Raw genomic sequence first — 21,707 nt, 5'->3', positions numbered from 1 at the left:
GGACTCCAAGCTGCATCATGAATATAGCCTTGACAGTTATAAAGTCTTGCACACATCCTGTTGTTAAAACATATTGCATGAGATAGCCTACATATGTCAAGGATGTATAACTTAAATAAACTTCAGCTGAGTCCAATTTACTACGGCAACACTGTTGACCGCATCAGTGATCTCTTTCCATTCGGCATTCTTTCTACAACCTTTAATACCAGTTTTCAGGCTGCCAAATAGTACACACGTTGGTACAAATGAACCTGAGATATCAGGGTTTCAATCTCCACCTCTGAAAAGTGCCGCTTCTCAGCCCGATTACGTCTCACCATGTTGTAAATTGCTGGGGCGAGGCCTCAAAAGTGGTATGCAAACATACAGTTCAAACCAGATATTTACATACACTTCAGAAAAAAACACAAACTTTAATTTCTTTACTGTCATACATTAAATCAGAGTAAACTTTTTCTGTTTTAGATCAATACATATTAACATATTTTTTGCATTTGTAAATCAAGCGAGGGAGAATTTTTATGTATTTTTTTTTATCACTTTCATCAAAGTCAGAAGTATACATACACTTCCTTAGTATTTGGTAGAATTTCCCCTGAAACTGTTTCACTTGGGCCAAACGTTTTGGGTATCCTTCCACAAGCTTTCTACAATAGTTTGCTGGAATTTTGGCCCACTCCTCTTGACAGAACTGGTGTAACTGGGTCAGGTTTGGAGGCCTTCTTGCTCGCACTCGCCTTTTGCGTGCCGCCCACAAATGTTCTATGGGATTGAGATCAGGGCTTTGTGATGGCCACTCCAATACCTTGACTTTGTAGTCCTTAAGCCACTTTGTAACTAATTTGGAGGTATGCTTGGCGTCATTGTCCATTTGGAAGACCCATTTGCGCCCAAGCTTTAACTTCCTGGCTGCTGTCTTCAGATGTTGCTTCAATATATCCACAAAATTTTCTTTTCTCATGATGCAATCTATTTTGTGGAGTGCACCAGTCCCTTCTGCAGCAAAGCAGCCCCACAACATTATACTACCACCCCCATACTTCACAGTTGGGATGGTGTTCTGAGGCTTCAAAGCTTTGCCCTTTTTCCTCCAAATATACCGTTTATCATTATGGCCGAACAGTTCAATTTTTTTTTCGTCAGACCACATGACATGTCTCCAGAAATTAAGATTTTTGTCCCCATGTGCAGTTGCAAACTGTAGTCTGGCTTTTTTTATGGTGGTTTTGAAGTAATGGCTTTCTTCTCCCAGAGTAACCTTTTAGCTCATGGTGGTACAGGACTCGTTTTACTGTGGATAATGACACGGTCTTACCAGTTTCAGCTAGCATCTTCACAAGGTCTTTTGCTGTTGTCCTGGGATTGATTTGCACATTTCGCACCAAAAAACTTTCCTCTCTGGGACAGAATCCGTCTCCTTCCTGAGCGGTATGATGGTTGTACATTCCCATGTTTTTTATACTTGCGTATTATTGTCTGAACAGATGAACGTGGGACCTTCAGGCATCTGGAAATTGCACCTAAGGATGAGCCACACTTGTGGAGGTCCACAATTCTTTTCCTGATGTATTGGTTGATTTCTCTTGATTTTCCCATGATGTCAAAGAAAGAGGCTCTGTGTTTGAAGTGTGCCTTTATATGCATCCACAGGTGTGCCACCAATTAACTCAAATGGAATCAATTAACCTATCAGAAGCTTCTTAAGCTCAGAATGGAATCATCTGGAGTTTTCTTTTTGTTTGAAGACACAATCAACTTAGTGTATGTATACTTCTGACTTTGACGGAAGTGATAAAAAAAATAAAATACAAATTCTCCCTCGTCCGATTCTGACATTTAACAAATGCAAAAAATATGTTAATATTTATTGATCTAACACGGAAAACGTTTACTCTGATTTAATGTATGACAGTAAAGAAAAAAAGGGTAGCATTTTATAATAACTATCCATAATTCATCATTTATTAAGCATTAGTTAACTATTAGTTAATGGTTTGTTCATTATTACTTATTAATTGTTCATACATAGTTCATCATGAGTAAAGTATTTGTTCACACAATTATAAATGGTTTGTTCATAGTAAATAAGCCTATTAGTTAATGGTTTGTTCATTATTAATTAATTGTTCTTACATAATTCATCATCAGTAAAGCATTTATTCACATAGTTATAAATGGTTTGTTCATAGTAAATAAGCCTATCTTGAAAAATATGTTTGTAAGTACATGATTTATACTTAACAAATAATGAAACAACCATTTGGAAATGAAATAATGTTCCTATTATAAACCAAATGCTTTGTTCATCATTTGTAAAGCACTGCTCCTATGTTAATTCTCATGAATGGAGCATTTGTATACACACTCATAAATGGTTTGTTCATAGTAAATAAGGCTCTCGGAAGTTATGTTTATAAATAGAAGTTTGACACTTTCTAAGTATTGCAAAAACCATTAGTAAATTAAATAATTTTCCCTTTATAAACTATCTACAAACTAGTAGTAATTTATTTGTTTATCATTTGTAAAGCATAGTTCCTACATTCATTCAAATCAGTAAAGCATTTGTAAATGCAGTTAGTAAATGGTTGGTCCATAGTAAGTAAGCCCATGTAAAATGTTTATCAGTATATTTTTTAATAATTCCTACATGATGCATTAACCATTTGTAAATTAAGTAATTTTAATCAGGAACGTAAAAGGTTGTTTATAACTAGGAAGTTAATGATTAACGGACTATCTAGACCTACATTTGTTCATGTCTTAAATAAAATGTTATGATTTAGAAACAGGCCTAAACTAATAGCTGGGGTGTTAACACATCTGTTACAAATACTTACCAATAATGTAATCCATGATTAACTCATGAGTTACTACTGGTTAGTTAAGTATACTGTGTGAGCCCATCTAAAGTGAGTACTTTCTATGCTTTACAAACCATTTATAAATGAGTTCCAAAGGCTAACAGAGCCTGGACACACACATGTATTCTATTTGGACATGCCTTCAGAAATATAGTTAGTGTTAATACATCTTTAACAAGCACTTACCAACACATCAATCCATGATTAACTCATGAGTTACTACTGGTTAGTTAAGTATACTGTGTGAGCCCATCTAAAGTGAGGACTTTCTATGCTTTACAAACCATTTATAAATGAGTTCCAAAGGCTAACAGAACCTGGACACACACATGTATTCTATTTGGACATGCCTTCAGAAATATGCCTACGGATAGTTAGTGTTAATGCATCTTTAACAAGCACTTACCAACACATCAATCCATGATTAACTCATGAGTTACTACTGGTTAGTTAAGTATACTGTGTGAGCCCATCTAAAGTGAGCACTTTCTATGCTTTAAAAACCATTTATAAATGAGTTCCAAAGGCTAACAGAGCCTGGACACACACATGTATTCTATTTGGACATGCCTTCAGAAATATGCCTACGGATAGTTAGTGTGTTAATGCATCTTTAACAAGCACTTACCAACACATCAATCCATGATTAACTCATGAGTTACTACTGATTAGTTGACTACATGATGTGAGCCCATCTAAAGTGAGGACTTGCTATGCTTTACAAAGCATTTATAAATGAGTTGCAAAGGCTAGCAGATACAACAGAAACACAAGTAAAAAAAGTATTTGTAACCCTTATTATGATGTAGTAAGAATGTACATTTATGAAATAGCTCGTAGTAGTGTTATGTAGTTGATATCAATGTGAATTTGCACCAGAACCAGAAGAAAACTAGATTGTTAAGAGCTAGAGAATTGAACATCAATAAAGAGACTAGGAAACCAGGATAAAGTTTGAGAAGTGTATTAATATACACAGAAACATGGCATACACATATACAGATAAAACACAGGTATGAAAAATAACAACTAAAATAATAAAGTGCGCATGGAACTACATCCTGCATGTGTTTGTTTCCTCTCACTAAAGATTAATCCTTCATTTTAATGCACTGTTGTACATTTTCACTGTTAAAGAGCAGCAAAACTCTGGGCCTGCAGCTTCCACTGACACAGTTATCAGTTCCACCTGTGCTTGTCCTCTTCATCTCTGTGAATAGATTGTGATTTATGGCAGTTTAAACTACTAGGTTTATTACCTAGCCTTTAAATGAAGTCACTTTAAAGGCTCTGAACACCCCCACAGGTGTTTTCAGTTCACCTGGCTGATTGGCCCTCTTCTCAGGACTGTGTGTTTAGACTGATTCATTGACATCTCTCTGGAATAGCTTGCCCCTCCCAATAAGAGAGTGTCCTACATTCAACACCTTTAAAACTCACTTAAAACAATGGCTCCTAGAAAACCACACATAGAAAATCACATTTCATCATCCATACACTTTCACTGTTAAACTGAATGCAGTATAGAGGTGGATGGACAATGTCTTTGTCATCATGTATTTTTGTCTTGTGTTGTTTGTTTGTTTTGTCAATGTATATATGTGTATGTATGCATTATATGAACCTTTAAATTCATTTAAATGGTGGTGATGGTGCAGTGGATATGTCACTTGCCTTGGGTGTGACAGACCCAGGTTCAATTCCCACTGCGATACATCGACCAATGTGTCCCTGAGCAAGACACTTAACCCCTAATTGCTCCAGAGGTGTGTGACCTCTGATATGTAACAATTGTAAATCGCTTTGGATAAAAGCGTCAGCTAAATGACATGTAATGTAATTTATTATATCTATGGTTGTATCAGCCAATCAGAATGGCTGTAACTCTTCCTGTTGCAGGAAGAACGGCAGTACAAGAGATGAACGCTAGGAGAAAGACGTCAACTAGCTTGAGCCAGGGAGTGAAACAAGACTAGCAAACAAATAGTGTTTTAAGCTCTCATATTTTATTTTCTGTTATTATTTTCTGTTACATTCTGTCTACAAAGGTAGACTGGGGTTTATTTTGCTGTTATTTAATGAGTTTGACCGAAAGTTAGAAGTGTGAATATTCGACTGCCTGAAGCCACGTCATACGCTGCAGGCAGACGGTAAAGATGGCGAGCCTCCCGTGAGAAGATCCACGTCACATCATGTGGAATTTGTATGGACTGCACGACTGCACTTGTTGAAAAGAGACTGATTAAGGTTTAACTGTGTGTTGAATATAATCCACCATAGCCTTTCATTCTGTTGAACTGTGAATGTTATATTTGATTTTACATTCCTTGTGTTATTTTCCATGTAGCCTATGTTGCGCTGAACTATCAAATGGGTTTGATATTTCAAAAGCCTAGCTTCAGCAGCTCATTGGTGTAGCATGTTAATAGGAAAATAACAAGAGATTCTAAAATAGCCCTAAATTTAAATAAGAATTAATGACTGAGATTAAAATTAGAATTTAAAGAGTTAACTCAAGATTATAAAAACTAAATAGCAAATTAAAGGGAAACTTTAATTGAACTTAAGTTGAAAGTTATTCTGGAAACCAAATAGGTTGAGTCAAACTGAAAATAAGAAGAATAGTATTTCATTTATTTTTCATCACAAGAAAATGGTAAAACTTGAATAGATCGCATTTAAATGCAAATATTGTCTATGTATTGTGAATTGTGTATGTAAACTGTTATTTGGCACCATTTACTATTTTATACTCCTTTTATATAAACAAGCCGACATTCAAAATCCCTTTTTTTGGTCTGGGTATTATTATTATTATTATTATTATTATTATTATTATTATTATCATCATTATTATTAAGCTACAAACTGCTCCTATGAAACTAGAGCCTGGTCCTAACTTATCTACTACTCGTAGGAAGTGCTACATGTGTTCTTATGATACTGTGAAGAAGGAAGGTATAAAGTCCTCTGAGGATTTATGTTCTATCATTGTAGGATTCTTCGTATTAAAATATGATAATGTATCATGAACAATACAGGTTATAATCTTTGGTACAGTCAACTTTTTTAATCTAAAAGAAATAAAGTAGCACACAGTGGTGAAGTCAGGTCTCCACTTTATTGAATATTCTGCTCAAGAAGAGAGGAAACATATCCAACAGGTGTTACAGTGTCACAGGAATCTGACATTTCTTCAGCTCTGTAAACAGCAGCACAGTTTGCAACTAAATGGTGTTAACAGTGACTCCCCCATTTCTTTTATATGACTTATTTTGCATTGGGTTGAAAAAGCAATTGTGTATTAATATTAGCTGTTTCTTTATGTATCAGCAAGTAGAATACAAAGTTACAATAAAAATAATTATCTGGGATGTACCAATGAAAGTTTAAACTGCTAACCCTAACCCTTGTGGAGCTCAGACTAGTTTAAGAAGAAGGCTGTGCATCAAATCAACATCAATTTCTTCAACTCCACAAACATCAGCAATGTACTTAACATCTAACATAAAAATGTATTCATTCAACAAAACAAGTTAATATTTTTTCTTTTACATCAGCTATGAGTTATAGTTCAACATACAAGTGTTGACGAAGCCATTGTGTATCAATATAAGCTCTTTATCTTTAAGTATCAAGAAGTAGAATAAAAATGTAGTATTAAAATATGTCTGTTATCTATCAAGCAATGAAAGTTTAAACTTATTGTAAATCTGTGAGGTACTAACCAGTTTCAGAAGAAGGCTGTGCATCAAATCAACATGAAGATATTGACAGAAAATCACACATCCAGCCACCTATTGATTACATCATCAATGTTCCTGGTCCCTCTGGGTTTGAATGCATTGTTTAAATTTGTGAAGCATGTTCAATATAAAATCTAAACCCATATCCATATTTACAGACCAAGAATCTAACAGGTCATTGATCTTATTTAACTGGACGCAGGTGCACATAGTTGGCTGTGTAATAAACACTGAATCCTGGGTAAACAGGCTCAGTGAATGTGGTGCGAAAGGTGTAGAGGTGCCTCAGTGTGTTAGAGGAGACTCTGTAGAAGGACAGAGTGCCAGCAGGCCAGTCCAGATACACCCCAACTCTGTTACAGCCATCAGAGGGATAAGGAATGGTCCACACTTCCTGCTTATTATATACTGCCTTAAGTAACTTAACATTAGATATTCCATATTTGACAAAAGCCCACGATATGTTATCGCGTCCTAATTGACCACCTGAACCGCTTGATTTTCTCTCAATTTCACCGTATGCAACGCCAGCATTAGTAAATTGCATAAGAAAATCACTCCACTCTACCTCCCAGTAATGTTGCCCAGATAAGCTCTCTTTGCACAACACCTGAGGCTGTGTTACAAACCTCTCTGGGTGATTAGGATATGACTGCCGTGCTCCATGTGTTGCCTTCTTGTTTCCCTCAGACAGAGTGAGGTTGTTGTTCACAGTGTTTGGGTCCAGGTTGAGATCACAGGCATCTGATGGAGAGACCAAAACAAAATGTGTTATCAGTTATTCTGATGGTCAAACAGGTTTCTGGATGAGAGTTATTAGTACAGCATGTTTTTGAAATCAAAAAAGCATGGAAACAGACTTACACCAGATCAGATCTCCTCTGTCTGTGATCTTCTCCACAGGAGGGAGGACAGGCTTTGAAAAATCTTCAGTGACCAGATTGCCGTTCTTGTAATGGTAGATGGTTGCTCCTGTGTGTTTCTTGTTTGCGATGGCTGCTATGAGGAAACGGAATCGACTGTTGTTCTTCTGTGCTTTGGCAAAGTGATGGAAAGCTTTGGCTTTTTCTCTCATTTTGGTGAAAACGTCAGCTGAGTAGTACCATGGATCTTCATTGGTACTTCCTAATTTAGGGAAGTCCAAGTATTCAGCCATCACATCAAGGTCGTTATCACCCCTTTCCACTGAAGTGAAAACAAAGCACAGAGCATCTTCTACACCTGCAGCAAGAACCTGTCTGTCCAGCTCTGACTGATTTGGGACGATCTTTATTCCCTCCATGGTATCTACACAGGATCTGATGACGTTGATTTCTCTCTCTTTACGATCCAGCCACTTGGTTAGTTTTTCCTGATTGAATGGTGACTTCTCTCTGTCTTCAAAGAGTTTGTTCAGTGAGCTCTCATCTTCTTTTCCTTCACGGATGGAGGGAAGTTTATCTGCCAAAGCCACCTTCAGGTTAGATCCATAATTCCCACACAATTTTTGGAAAGTGCTCAACTCTTCTCGAATCACAGGAAACTGCCCCACCACTTTATCTTCCAGAGAATCGTTGCATCTTATTTCTTTTTCCTTTAAATCATCTAGAACATACTCCGCCTTACTCACTAGATGGTCCTTGATCCCTCTCATCAGCTCAGCACCTTCGGTGTGGAAATTCTTCAGCGGCATCAGCCAGACCTTCATTGGAACAGCTTTGTCTCCTTTTTCTCCCAGTAGATTTGGGAGTTGTTCGTAGGCCTTCACTGCATCTTCAAATGTTGCAGGGTTGCTATCAAGAATATAGTCTCCATAGAATGTGCAGGATAAATTCTTAGTCAGGGTTTTTGTTCTTCAGCGCGTACCCAATCTGTACTTCGCTTACAGCCTCAGCTAAAGTATTAACAAATTTACGCGCTTCCATGCTGACCTGGATGTCCTGAACACTGCTGGCCTCTACCTTCTCACTGTCAAACACAAAGAAAGCATTTGCCCCATAAAGGATGCCTGTGACTACATGTGTTGCTGAGCTCTTCTTAATGACATCCATATGTTGGGGGTCCATGGTTAGTTGTTCAATCATTAACTGCTTGAAGTTGGTGGTAGTTTTGTACTGACACGTCACCCTGCTCTGATTGTAGAATTTCTTCTGATCATTCAGATACTTGGCAGATCCTCCAAATTCAATCAGTCCACCCAGGACACTGGCCTTCAGAGAAACTTCAACATCCAGCAGCTTGCACTTGGATTCAGTGGTGTCAGATGTAGAAATTTGAGACTTACTGGTTCGCTGAGAGCTTTCACTTATCTTGCCTCGTAGAGTTTTATCATCCCACAATGTCAAACCTATAGAAATTAGAAAACATCAGTCATCTGATAAAGTAGCAAAATTATTTTGATGATGGCCGAGACCTATCAGAGGACAACATGTGCAATTACACTCTGCCACTGAACAGAGAACAATACTACCCTTTGTATGTTGGTTGAGGTGCTGATGTTTACGGTAAGCTTATTGTCTCCAACCTGGTCTCACAAAATTCAGTGAAATGAACACGGCCCCTTAACTCAAAATCTGGGACGGGCCCACGGATGCGATGCCTACACACAGATTCCCTGATCACAGCACGTTTCTCTCTGCCAGTCGGGCTGCAGCAGAGGAGCTGTATAGCTTTGCTATTAAGACAGAACACAATATGATAGATAGATAGATAGATCTTTATTGTCATTGTATGCAATACAACGAAATTCTGTTGGAGCAATCCTCTCCAAATAGCAGCATAGAGTAAAAAAAATAAAATAAAGATAAAAATATAGCTACACCCATATACACATACACATCCATAAATGCGTGCGCACGCACATATATACATAAATACTCGCATACATACATATGCATACAGAGTATGCATACATACATACATTCATACATACATACATACAAGTACACGCACACATATACACATACACTAACACTACCACTAACACATTCTCAATAAATAGATAAAACAGTTAAAAACTGTCACAGCAGTTATTGCACAGAATACGATTGCACTGAGGGGGTGAGAGATTTTTATGTTTGTATGCGTGGCTGTATGTGTGATTTTTGTAATATGTTCACAGCTCTGGGGAAGAAGCTGCTTCGAAGTCTATTTGTACATGTACTGGGGGTTCTCAGTCTGCCTGAGGGGAGGGTGGTGAACAGGGAGTGTCCGGGGTGCGATGTGTCCTGCCTGATGTTTGTGGCCCGTGTAAGAAGACGGCTTGAGTATAGTTCACTCAGGTTTGGTAGGGGGGTGCCAATTATTCTCTCAGCCGTCTTGACAACCCGCTGCAGGTCCTTTCTGTCTGCTGCAGTGCAGCTGGAGTGCCACACGGTGCAGCAGTATGTCAGGGTGCTCTCAATAGTGCAGCGATAAAAGCGCATCATGAGTTCCTGAGGGAGCCCATTACGCTTCAGGGTCCTCAGGAAGAACATCTTCTGCTGGGCTTTTTTAATGGTATGGGAGGTGTTCTGGCTCCAGGTCAGGTCCTCTGCAATGTGCACTCCCAAGAACTTAAAACTTGCCACCCTCTCCACCTCCTTCCCGTTGATACACAGTCCGTTGTGGTTTATTTTGTTCCTTCTGTAGTCAATTATTATTTCTTTTGTCTTCTTGGTGTTGAGATTGAGGTCATTGTCCTTACACCAAGCTGACAGGGTCTGGACTTCTTTCCTGTAATCTATTTCGTTATTGTCTGATTTGAGCAAATTTGATGAGGGTGTTGGAGTTGTGGAGGAGGTGCAGTCGTGGGTGAAGAGTGAATAAAGGACTGGACTGAGGACACAGCCCTGGGGGACGCCGGTGTTGAGAATAATGCTAGAGGAGGTATGATGGCTGATCCTGACACGCTGGGGTCTATTAGTGAGGAAGTCACTGATGAGCCGAGCTGGGCGCATGCAAAGCCGATTTCCCACAATGCAATGCAGGCATTCATATCAGAGAATCAGACAGCGATCAGCTGATCTTTAACTCCAGTATCACTTCAATGTACATCAATTGAATCAGTGGTTTTGTCGACAACAACGGCACGTCGCTCTGTTTCGTTCTAGTAAGTTATACACCGTAATAACGTTTAAAAAAATCTGCTGAAGACTCCGGACGCTTGCTGCACGCTGCACGCTATAGACTACATGAGAATTTGTGCAATAAATATACCAATAATGAAAACATTGTGTTTTATGCTTACGTTTGACTTATTTGCATTTGTTTTGACTTGATTTGTTGTGAAAAACAAAAAATAATCTACTTACAAAGAGAAGAAGTTTTTATCTTGTTTTCCATGAATCTTTATTTAAAAACGCAATTTTCTAATTTTGTAGTTGATGAATGTTAATAGCAAAGACTAAAGGGAAAAAAACATGAGCATATGTATGTGTGGGACTTAGTTTGATTTAACATCACAATGAATTATTAGATGTTTTAAATGAATAATTTTTTTTAGTTAAATATTTTATAAGCACCATTTATCATTCAGACATACAGAACAGATTCCACAATATGTGCCATGTAACATTAAATGGTCTACAGAATAGAGATACACATAATGAGCAAATAACTGACTTTTTTCAAATATCAATTTATGGTAGGCCTAAATAGCCTTCAAAATTAAGAAGGGACAAGTTTTAGGAAGCATTTTCAGGATATTAAAAGGATAAGGAGATTGTTGCTGAGGTGGTTGTCCACAGAGATGTATATAGCTTTGTTTGGGTATGTGTACATGTACAAAATGTGTTTTGGCATGTTTTGGTATGCACTACATGCAGCACCATGGGGGCGCCAAAGCGATGGTAAAAAAAATAAAAAATATAAAATATATAACATTGTAGAGGACTAACAGGCTAGAGTTTTTGACATACTGCAGAAGAGGGAGCAGGGAAGGGGGGGCGCTCCCTACTAGTGCCCTATATTTAGAGAGTGTGGCCAACTAGGGAATCAAATGTTTTGAGCTATCCCGTCATGCGATTGGTTCAGAGGTGGTCACGTGTTTCGTCAACACAGTCTCACTCCCTACTCGTCAAATGTTTGACGCATGGTCAAGGACCCTGGCGTCAAGTTTCAACGAAATAGGGGTACCCTTGACGTTATTTTTCGACGAGGGGGTCAGATAGACATTCATGTTATTCCCTCACGATTTCTTTTCGACGAAAGAAAAAAACACGCCCCCCGCCCATTAACTCTTTAAACTATAATGCTACATCTATCAACATTTATTTAGATGTTATCATGGTATTAATTTCTTTATTTTAAAAATATTATTTCGGTCTTATTACCGTTGAAATATTACAGTATATGCTGTAATACAGAACATTACGATACGATCCGAGCTGGACGCATTCAAAGCCGATATCCCCCAATGCAATGCGGCCATTCATTTCAAAGAATCGGGCAGCGATCAGCTGGTCTTTAACGCCAGTATCACTTCAATATCCATATATACAGTCAGTGGTCAGTATCACTTCAATATACATATATACAGTCAGTGGTCAGTATCACTTCAATATCCATATATACAGTCAGTGGTCAGTATCACTTCAATATACATACATACAGTCAGTGGTCAGTATCACTTCAATATACATATATACAGTCAGTGGTCAGTATCACTTCAATATACATATATACAGTCAGTGGTCAGTATCACTTCAATATACATATATACAGTCAGTGGTCAGTATCACTTCAATATACATATATACAGTCAGTGGTCAGTATCACTTCAATATACATACATACAGTCAGTGGTCAGTATCACTTCAATATACATATATACAGTCAGTGGTCAGTATCACTTCAATATACATATATACAGTCAGTGATTGTGTCACCAGCAACAACACGTTGCTCAGTTTTGTTCCAGTAAGTTATGAACCATAATAACGTTTAAACGAATCCGCGGAAAACTCCGGAAGTGACGTAGTACGTCCCGCTCAGCGGATAAGATGATAAAAATATATAATATTCGTAATATTGTTTTTTTCTAACGTTGTATTTGAGGAGTTAAACAATAAAGATAGTTATAATAATAAAATACAGTTTCATGTATTTGTCTCATATTATTATGTGCTGTGCTCGGCCGCCCGGGTACCAATCTGAAATGGAATCAAGCCATTTCACGGCAGACAGCAGAAACACAGGAGCCGAACGAGTCCCCCCACCCACCCCGGAAGAACTACAAGTGCACAAGCTTTGTAACATCTTCTGTGGCGTTTCTTATGGGAGTTGTAGTTTTAAAGTATATTGGTATATTTCTCATAAGTAGACGTTGGCAGAGTATAATTTTGGATACACCCTGGGGTTTTTTGGGATGGAGAACACACTGGTGTCATCAGATTTTAAAAATCGAATCGTTAAATAGGTGAAAATATCTTATTACCATATATGACAGTGCTTACAGTAGGTACAATTTGGTGACGACATCTACATGACAGCTGAGGTCCAGAGCTTTCTAGAACAGCTGGTCTTATGTGTGTAGCACCTTCTGTTGCTAAATGACAAGCCTTCATACATGTACTGGGTTCAAGGTTCAGAGGTCAATATTTCAAAGCAGGAGTAATGTATCCTCTCCAGACTGACATATGTTCCTCTCCAGGTTGAGACCTTTCCAATGATGTGTTTGCTATAGTCCTACAACAACGTTTTAATTTTTACACATCATGGAGACCACTTTGCAGACGATACTTTATTGTCCCCAGAGGGATATTTGCCTTGAGTTCAAATGCTTCACAAATAACACTTGACATATTGTTTTATCATACAGCTGACATATACTTACAATAAAAAACAACATGAACAAAGTGATATAGGCTAGACTGAAGCACATTCATATCATGAAGCTATAGCACACCCTCGATCTCAAGCAACATTATTTAAAGTTTTAATTGAGGTAGGTCCAAATTAGGCCTATAGTTTAGAAATGTTAAGTTTACCCATATCTTCTGCCAGAGGATAAGAGCTAATACTTGGCATGGAGAATAAAGATAGACCAGACCATATTCTGTGTGCTTGCCTGGAGAGAAGGGTTTCTATTCCTCTCCACAACCTTCATGACAGTCATATTAATGTGCTCTGTAATGCAGCCTTGTATAACAACAACCATCTGATTCACCGTGGGTGTCTGCTCTAAATGATAACACACACTTTCAACACAGGCCTTCCAGCCAAAGGTGTTGTCCATATCAACACCATTGGGCCTATAGGAGCAGAGCCGATGGATTGGCTCATCATTTATGACCTCTGATATCCTCTGACCCAGCTCTATCTCGAGAGTTACCTCAACTTCAGTTTCAAAGCAGCTTTTCTTAGACATGTGTAGGGGGGGCACCAAGGAAAAAAGGTTGGGAACCACTGCTCTGACCCATGTCATGACCCTTTCCTCAGCTTGTGAAATGGTTGAATGAGATGTGTGAGTTTTGTCTTTGTGCAATAGGGCTGAGGTAGAAGTGTGCCAAAAATGCCAAAACACATGTTGTATATGTATACATATTCTGAAATATTACAGTCCAGGGGTTTATTAATTCATTAAAATGAATGAATTCATCATTGATGTGAATAATTGTCATATTCACACTTAAGGAGGTTACTTCCTCAACAAAAGATGCAAAAGAGAAGGGAAGAGTAAATGATGCCTAGGCTACATGTGTGCTGACTCAGATATAATTAGAAAAGCTGATCTACAGGAGAATAAATAGATGAAAGTAATACAGAATGCCTGAGAGCCTTACTGCCATATATTCCATTATGTTTTTATATTTGGATTATAATCTATATTAACCTTTATATAAAGATTTCCATCATAAATTGATTCAGAAAAAGGTATAAATAGGTGCATACAAATTCACCAGAATGCAGGAAATGAAAAGTTTAATGCTAAAAATTTGAAGATAGTTGTGGAAACTTTCCCGGCTGGTCAACATTACAGAAGTTAGCTAGCCATGGCACAAAAGCGCATTTTGGATTTCTTTATAGATCAACCACAAGCTAAAAAGAGTAAAAGACCGGAGGAGAAAACTCAGCAACTGTAACTGAATGAAGTAAGTGAACCTCGCTAGCAAACAGATTCGACGGGTGCTAACCTTGTAAACCAAGCTAGCAGCACCCATAGACAGAGGGAACATCAACATCAACTCAGTGCTGCCAGCCTCGGGCTCACACTTTTCCTGATAGACGTTTTGGAGATGAGGATTTCTTTTTGGTGTTATGACTGTTATAATAATGCTGGTTTATTATTATTCTGCTGCCGCCGTGCAGTAAATTGGCATGATTTATCAAATGTTCAGTAATAGTTCAACTGGAAGTTTATAAAAATTATTGGAGATAATTGTGTTTTTTGCCTGTGTAGGCTTTACACAGGTGTAAAAAAACACAATTATCTCCAATAATTTTTATACTTAGCCTAGGTATTTTTAATGATCCTACCGTACTGTTATAAAATTATTAGGCCCAGCTTAACACGCATTAAGAATTTCTGATACAACAGGCCCAATATCTTTATGCCTTCAATTTGCTATTGCTGTTCCTACAAAAACTTAAGGCTGCATTTCTCTATTTCCGTGTTTGCGTCAGGACCGACTTGCTTCACTTTGATTTGATTTAATATGATTCAGTGATGTGTTACCCTTGTGTTTTGTGGCTCAGTGTTTGAGCTTGTAGGAATCTGCCGCTCTCTTTGTCTCTCTCCTCCGCACGGCGTTCCCAAATTAAGTGGAGCAAGTTATAGATCTGCTACGTGGTGGCATGACAATGGAAATTAACAACAACAACAACAAAACCGAAATTCACTAATGAAATAATAATTAATAATAATAAAGATTTCTGCTGTTTTGGACTCTTTCTCCACTGCGTTAAAATATTTCTCAAACGGCAGTGCCCCCCCACTGACGACCCAATGCATATCCAGTAGATCTGCTCTAGCGCTGACTCTGCTGTGATCAGGGAATCTGTGCGTAGACCACGGATGCTGACCGTCGTTTACTTACATAGGCATCGCATCAACTCTGCTTTATTGTTTAATTTAGCGGCTAAGTGCCTGGATTGCATTTAAATTACTCTAGTTATACTCAAGCACTTATAGTTTTCTTCTCTTACAGCGACTGTCTCACTGATCACACAATTGTTAAAACGCTGTTAGCTACTTCAGACTAGCCATTAGCAATGGCTAATTCCTCTCCCTCTCTTGCTCTGTGTCAGATGTTTAGCTATTCCTCTGCCTCCTTTAGTGATAAAGATATATGTAATAAATTTAGTATATTCAGTGCTCTGGACGCAAGGCTTAGTGAGTTTGAGGCACAGCTCCGCACCATGGAATCAAGTGCATATGCTTCCGTAGAAAACATATCCTCTGATGGAGACCAGACACTGGTGGTGGTGATGAAGGGGCACAGGAACCAATCGAGAGCCAAGAGCTGACGATACCGAAGGACGTGGGCGAGACCACCAGTGCTCTGTAGCTGGTTGCGGACCAACATACTGTAGCTTGTGTTAGCAGTCCCCCGGCAGGCCCCGAGCAGCCGGGCGAGTGGGTCACTGTCCGAAGGAGGCGTAGCACTAGCTCTAAACCGGGGAGCACACATGGCGGCGGCTCTAAACTGGAGCCTATGGCTAACCACCAACATCTTTGCCCTTCTCCCCACTCAGTGATACACTCCCTGAGAAGCCAACTCTGGTTATTGGGAGCTCTAGACTACAGAACGTGAAGTTGGCGGTTCAACCTAATTGGAATTAAAACTAATACTGCAATGATAGAACAGAATAGGAAAATTAGATGTGGACTATTAAACATTAAATCTCTGTCTTCTAAAGCAGTTCTAGTAAATTATCTGATATCAGATAATCAAAATGATCTATTCTGTCTTACATGAAACATGGCTGTGCAATGAAGAATTTGTTTAATCTTAATGAATCCACTCCTCTTAATAATACTCAAATTCCTAGAGGATCAGGCCGAGGACGGGGAGTTGCAGCAATCTTTGATTCAAGCATGTTAATTAATAGGGGTGTGACGAGACGCTTACTCCACGAGACGAGACACATCACGGGATTGGGTTCACGAGAACGAGACGAGATTTCTCGTCGAGGTGAAAAGTTGTCTCGTGAGGTGCGATGTCAGCGTGATGGAGCGTGGAATTACTATTGAAGATCCCCCTGCCACTTTTAAATCATTTGTGTGTGGCAACATTTTGGCTTTTCCGGAAGTATTAGCGAAGAGTGACGACAAGACGCAACACACTGTAAACGTAAGAAAAAATGCCGTTATACCGGCTAACACGATAGCGCGCAAAACACTTACAGCACCACCACAGCTCTCTACTAACTACTGCACCCGCGACTCGCGGGTGCAGTAGTTAGTAGTACGGCATTTTTTTCTTACAATATTGTGTTCGTCTTGTCTGTCACTCTTTCGCCGTTTTATTATTTCCGCAGGAACTTCTCGTTGTACGAGATCTCGTCACACCCCTATTATTAATTAATTCTAAACCTAAAGTAAATAATAACTTGTTTGAAAGCCTTGTTCTTAATCTTCAACATCCAACATGGAAAACATTACAGCCAGTTATATTTGTTGTTGTTTACCGAGCTCCAGAGGCCTGTACTACGAAGCAGGATTTGGCGTTAACGAGCTAACTTCAGGCTCAACCCAGGATTTTCTGTACTACGAAGGTGGATTAGTTGTTATCGGGTTCAATCGCCATGGTAACTCATGCTGAACACCTAACCTGGTCGGGAGCAGGTTAAGTTGGAGATCAGAGATCAACCGGTGTTAAAGCACCGCCTACTGACCAATCAATACTTGACTGATAACGGCGTCACCGTTCTTAAAGAAGATCAGGCGGAGCTCGGTGCAGAGAGAGAGAGAGAGAGAGAGAGAGAGAGAGAGAGATGCGCTCATAAAAGTTAAAACATTTAGAGACAACCCCGTTAACATTCCCTGATTGGTATTTTTATGAAAATATATATATTTTAATGGGAGGGAATTACTATCGGCTTGTGGCCGTGTGCCGTCAATGCACATCGGTTTGAATTATGCTTTTATATTTTATTTGCTCTCACGATCGCTTCCCACTGCCAGGGTTGCAACTGAAATAATAGGCTAAAGCAGTGACAGTTTATGGAAAGCACAAGTGTAATTATGGTCAGATCTTGGTCCTGACTGATGGGGAAGTGATATTGGAGTTGTGATTTAAACATCTACAGCGTCGGCTATTTTTTTTTATTGCCAGCTGTCCTCCTGTTTTAGGAAGCAGCGACTGTAGGCTATTGCGTTTTCCCTAAAAAAAAACGAATCTGTGTTCTTCATATTTATGTAGAATTAAAATTTGCTCTTCTTATATATAGGAACATAAGCGGCTCTGGTAGATGTTTGCGATTGGTCGTGGTGCGCAAACCCCGCCTCTTTTATGTGAACGCGCGCACCGCCGGATTGGAAGACCCTGAGTTGACTGAACTAGTTGATAACCAGCGTCGTAGTACTACGGGTTATGATGGACCGCGGTTGTTAGGTTTGGTGAAGCCGGATTACTGAAAGAAATCCAGGACATGTTGATCTTGCTCCGTAGTACAGGCCTCTGGTCCATATCAGGAGTTTTTATCCTGCATTGTCCTTAAATCAGAAAAAGTACTTATTGCAGGTGATTTTAATATCCATGTAGACGTTGACAACGATAGCCTTTCAACTCACTACTACATTAAATTAGTTTCCATCAGAGTGTGCATGAGGCCACTCACTGTTTTACATTACATGTCATTTAGCTGACACTTTTATCCAAAGCGACTTACTACATATGTCAGAGGTCACACGCCTCTGGAGCAACTAGGGGTTAAGTGTCTTGCTCAAGGACACATTGGTTGAATCGAACCCAGGTCTCCCACACCAAAGGCAGGTGTCCTATCCACTGCGCCATCACCACCATATTTTAACCACAACCTCGACCTTGTGCTGGCATATGGCATAGAAATTGAAGATTTAATAGTATTTCCGCAGAATCCTTTATTATCACACCATTCTCTATTAACTTTTGTTTTCTTAATTCTTACTACCAGACTATACAAAATTAAATAAAAGCTTCTACACTAGATGCCTATGTGACAGTGCTATAGCTGTATTGTGGTGATTGCGCGTTGACTTCCCCTGCCAGGAACCAAGACACCGCTCAATTACATTAGACTCGAGCGGTTGCGGTTACATTCGGTCTCGACATACTATTTACACACTCATACTGACCGACAATAGACTCACGCACCAGGCTTGTGCAATATGCAATCATATCTGACATATATTGTAAATCTTCCTTGATAAAAAAACCTTACTTAATTTATGTATATGCATTTTTTTTAATTTTTTTTATTGAATTTCAATTCCGCTTCCTTTAATTGAAATTTGAATTGTAATTCTAGATCCTGTTTTTGACATCAATTCAAATTCAGGTATTAAATTGGAATTTAGGACTCATTCTCAATTCAATTCTGAATTGTGCATGAGCCTGTCACACACTGGCCACGGTTACATTCGGTAGCCTGGTGCGCGGTCTCCTCCTCATTATTACCATGTAACAACATTCACTTCTAACATTTAACTTAACATTACTACCAAGATAACATTACGTGTATTTGTATGTGATATAATACTTTCCCCTTGGTAATGTAGCCTATGATATTCCATGAACACAATTCTAAAATGCACGAGACCCAAAGGCTGCTAAGTCAAACTTGCCGAGAACCTAGACACACGTTTGATTACAGACTCATGCGTTAGGGTCACGGTTACGTGCCGGTCGGCCTGTCAGTAAGTGGGGGCCGGTCTCCTCATGATGGCCTACCTACCATGTAACAAACATTTAACTTTAACATAACTACCAAGATAAAATGAGGTGTATTTAAAAGTGATATCTATTGATAATGTAGCCTATGAATTTCTATGTACACAATCATCTAAGATGCACGATTAAAAAAAAAGGCTTCTGGGATAGGTAGATAACTCAAGCTTGCCGGAACCTAGACACCTGTTTGAATATGGACTCATGCAGTACCCTTGGTTACGGTCCTTACGGTCTTGTTCAGTAGCCGGGCGCTGTGCGGTGTCCTCGTCATGCCACCTATCATGTATCAACATCAAACTTAACATAACTACCAAAATAACATGTATTTGTATGTGATGTACTTCCCCATCGATAATGTGTGGATTGCCAGGAACACAATCATCTAAGATGCATCAGAAACAAGACTCGGTAATAACTCAAACTTGCTGAGAACCAAGACACCGCTGGATTACATTGGACTCGAGCTGCCGGTAGCGGTCACATTCAGCCTCGGTCTTGTTTAGTAGCCTTCTCGTTGTCTAGGTAGCCCATTTCATGATTGATTCTACCACCACTCCAGTGGAGCCGCAAATTAGCTAGATTACTACACACACAGTAGCAGAAGAATACCAGCTACACACAACGGCACGAATGAGATAAAAAAAACAATAACAGGAGTGAGTCGGTTCATTGACGTATGGCACTCGATTCTCCCGGTTCAGTCGGGTTAATTAACCGGCTCTTCGGTCAGTTCGTCAACACTAGCTCTGAGTAGTGACAGATTAGAGATAAAATTCATCATACTTAGACTGCTTTTATCCTATAGACCTTCAAAAATTAATGTTAAAGATTTCTTCGGATAAGCCATCTACCGGTCTGTTAGACCCCATCCCAACGAGGCTACTCAAAGAAGCGTTACCCGTGGTTAACACTTCATTACTAGATATGATCAATATGTCTTTATTAACAGGTTATGTACCACAGTCATTTAAAGTAGCGGTGATAAAAACCTCTTCTGAAAAAACCCACCCTCGAATGTTAGCTTATCTACTTTAACAGAGAGAGAGTTTGTGCATGCATGCATGCAGTCGGCGACAGAGCTCTGTCCCGCTCTCATGACAACAATCACCTTAAACCTGAGAGCACAGGAGAGGAGGAAGAAAGAGTTTGAAGACTGCACACACAATCAAGACACCAAAACTATGTTTTCTGCTCTGCTAATCTCACTAAAAACTAATTTGGACCAGAGTCAGGTTTCATAGGCAAGGCAGCGTTATTTGTACAGAACATTTTAGCACCAAGGCAACTGAATGTGCTTTATACTAAACATCAAGGAGCAGTTAAAACAGCAAATATAGAATAAGAGATGTATTAAATACAAGAATAACAGTTACAGTGCAGTATAAGAAAATGGGGCAACCCTAGTCCAGGATATTGTAAAAACGCCTCCACAGATATAATTACTGCAACAGTAATTAAAATTACATTTTTCATTATCATCGCAGGATAATATACCAACAATTTATCCTACATCCTTAATATATTTAACTAATAAATGGTTACAACTATTGTACATTGTAGAATTACAAAGCATTTGCTAATTATTTTAATAGTGCATATGAATATTAAAGAGGTGAGGTTAAAATAGTGTAACCACTTAATGAAATGATGTCAGAGTTCCTTTAAATTTGTAATAATAATGTAATCAACACTTACCTGGGATCAGATTATCTGTCCGAGCATCATAGAGCATTCCCAGGGTGAAAGGTCGACCCAGGGCAGCAACGTTCATGTTACCTGAGGCCATTTCTCCAACCTGTTAGGAAAGTGAACACAGCCTTCAGTACTTCATGTACACTCTAAAGTAGTACGAGTGTTAAGAGTTTCAAACACTGGGAGTCAACTCTCTCCTTTACACACACAAGACGACAAAGTTAAGAGACAAAGTGTTACAGTCTATGGGGATTAGAAATACAGTATTTCTTTGTAGAGTCTAGTCTGACATTGACAGCCTGACACAGTTCAGTAAAAGTCTAAATATATACTGTATATCTGTTTTTCACCTTCTGTCTTTTACGCCCAGTTTGATCTCACCTGGTGAAGTTGTGTAGATCAGATGAGTTGTGTGAGAGTCTTCTTGGCTTCCAACAGGAGGTTCCAATGTGATGATCTGATGCTGTGAGAGTCCTTATATCCTGTCAGAAAACCTGGGACCCCTCCCTCTGACATGCCTGCTGCAAACCTGGAATCTTGGCAGATCACCTTTGCGTGTGAACCCCTCC

The 21,707-nt window shown here is 39.0% G+C and overlaps 1 pseudogene; it reads right to left on the bottom strand.

Moving 5' to 3' along the window:
- Window positions 1-5,969: 5,969 nt before the first annotated feature.
- On the bottom strand, window positions 5,970-21,238 carry LOC120550564 (annotated as a pseudogene).
- Between the last annotated feature and the right edge of the window lie 469 nt (window positions 21,239-21,707).

The sequence above is a fragment of the Perca fluviatilis genome, chromosome 21 (genome assembly GCF_010015445.1).
Source record: "Perca fluviatilis chromosome 21, GENO_Pfluv_1.0, whole genome shotgun sequence".
Lineage (NCBI taxonomy): Eukaryota > Metazoa > Chordata > Actinopteri > Perciformes > Percidae > Perca > Perca fluviatilis.
Note: the sequence above shows the minus strand (reverse complement) of the source record. Positions and strands in the feature narration are given on the sequence as shown.